Source organism: Momordica charantia (genome assembly GCF_013281855.1).
Source record: "Momordica charantia cultivar OHB3-1 chromosome 1 unlocalized genomic scaffold, Mcharantia_2.0 BLBB01000001.1, whole genome shotgun sequence".
In the NCBI taxonomy this organism is placed as follows: domain Eukaryota; kingdom Viridiplantae; phylum Streptophyta; class Magnoliopsida; order Cucurbitales; family Cucurbitaceae; genus Momordica; species Momordica charantia.
In genome coordinates this window covers 4,642,945-4,644,894 of record NW_028275157.1, presented here as the reverse complement: position 1 = coordinate 4,644,894, position 1,950 = coordinate 4,642,945, and the positions used below count along the sequence as shown (strand labels likewise).

At 44.0% G+C, this 1,950-nt stretch overlaps 1 long non-coding RNA gene across 1 annotated transcript; it reads right to left on the bottom strand.

Annotated features, from left to right (window-relative positions):
* Positions 1-214: 214 nt before the first annotated feature.
* LOC111023650 (uncharacterized) lies at positions 215-1,718 on the bottom strand. Its single transcript, XR_002603177.2, has 3 exons — positions 945-1,718; positions 818-857; positions 215-590 (listed from the first exon to the last, which is right to left on the bottom strand). It is a non-coding gene; the product is annotated as an uncharacterized LOC111023650 (long non-coding RNA).
* Positions 1,719-1,950: the final 232 nt, after the last annotated feature.

Here is a 1,950-nt window from a genome sequence, read left to right as displayed (position 1 = left end):
TCCTTAAGGTCACGATGGCCTGGGAAGAGCTCCATCATGGACGAAAAAATTGGGTGAATGTGAGAAAGGGGTAAAGCCCCTCTCTTCCCCTCCCTCCTTTTATAGTCAGACGGAGGTTCCCCTCGAGGGCAAGATCGTCAATTCACATCGAAATAGTCTAGAAGTGCGAGAAAAGTAAAGCGAAAAAATGAAAAAATGAAAGGGGGAAACGAAATTGAAAAAAGGAAAATTTCATTAGTTTGAAAATAGGGACTATGGGGCCCCGAAACCCATTACAAAATGAAAGGCGACACCGCCACCACAAAACATGCAAGGGTACAAAAAAAAAGAGAAAAATGTACGGAAATGGAGCAGCATCAAATCAGCACGCGGGGGCTTGTCGCTGCATCCTCCACTTCAGGCGCCTCACCCTACGAAAAAGAGATTGGTAAGCCTGCTCCATCTCCTCCATGCCCCAGAGGACATCTCGAACCGTGTCCATGACAAAGCAGCGACCGTTCTTGGCATCAACAAATTTTTCCCACATTTTTCCAGCTCATAGACCCGAGTCGTATGGACCCCTGACCTTTGTACCTAGGGCCTCTCTCAACCTAATAATTTTTAATAACAGCTTCACAGTGAGTTCATAACAGAGCATAGTCAAACCAATTTTAAACAATTAGAGGCCAACACAGTTCATCCAGAGCACTTAATATCAAACATCCGAAGAAAACATATAGCATCAATATTCAATAAGCATTACTAGATATAATGAAACACATAAAACACACCAAGCATATTCAAACAACAAACATCCCCACAAGTAAGAACTACTTACACTAAGGTCCTAACACGCTATTAAGCTCGTCAAAGGGTTCCTAAATCCAAAAACAACCAATCTTGGATCAGAAACCAACTCAAAAACACTTTAATCGAATTGAAACTAGTGTTATGTGAGTAGTTACCTACTATCTCACGCCACTTGGGTTACGAGTGGATTGATGTCAAATGAACCCGACACTTCAAAACGGAGTTAAAAAATACTCGTCGTCCGATGCCGAAAAGTGATGGGTAACTCAAATCGACCTTCGTTTGAGTGTGGGTCGATGCCGAAAGTCACCAGAACAAAGAAAATGCCACGAAACTTGTGGATCTAGCCTGTTCGGGTGCTGAACGCTGGTTGTCATTCGAGAAGGTCGCTGTTTTGGTCGTCCCGCCGTCATCCAACAGCTAGGAATCGACGTTGTTCGTAGGGGAGGATCGACGCGGGGTTCCGAGTGTCGTTGCTTGTCGAACTGAGTTCAGACCGCCGTGGGTTGTCGAAGACGCCGCCGGTAGGATGCAATTGAAGCCGCAGCGCCGTCGTCCTCGTGGTTGCCGGAGTCAGGCCGCAAATCGCCCTGGAGGGCTGAAGTTGTTCGAAGTCGTCCACCGCCGTGGAGAGGAGGAGAATGTCACGGAGTGTCTCCGGTCGTCGAGGGGTAGTCGATTGTTCGTGGGTCGAGTCGCAAACGCCGCCGAGGAGAGGAACCACGTCGCCGCAGAGATGCTGCCGCCGGATTTGAGGTGTCGCCGGAGAAGATGAAGAGGCGGGGGGGGGGGGGGGGGGCGGCGGGTACTCGAACAAAAAGGGAGGAAGAGAAGAATCTAGGGTTTTTTTTTTTTCTTTTTTGTTTTTCTTTGTTTTACTTTCTTTTGTCTTTTTGTTTTATTTTCACCAAAGAAATAAACTCACAATTAAATGCTAGCTTAAAAAATAAGAGATTCTTCTCCAAGATAAAACCCACTTTAAAAAAAATAATTTGGGAAAATAATCCAAGAGATTAACTAGATTTTAAAACCCATAAAACCCATAATATGAACTAAAAGGGGAAAATTAAATCTACAAAACATTGAATTAAGATTTAATTAAAAATCTATTTCCAAAAGTTGAAAACTTAATTTATCTTAACTAACAGAATTAAACTTAAA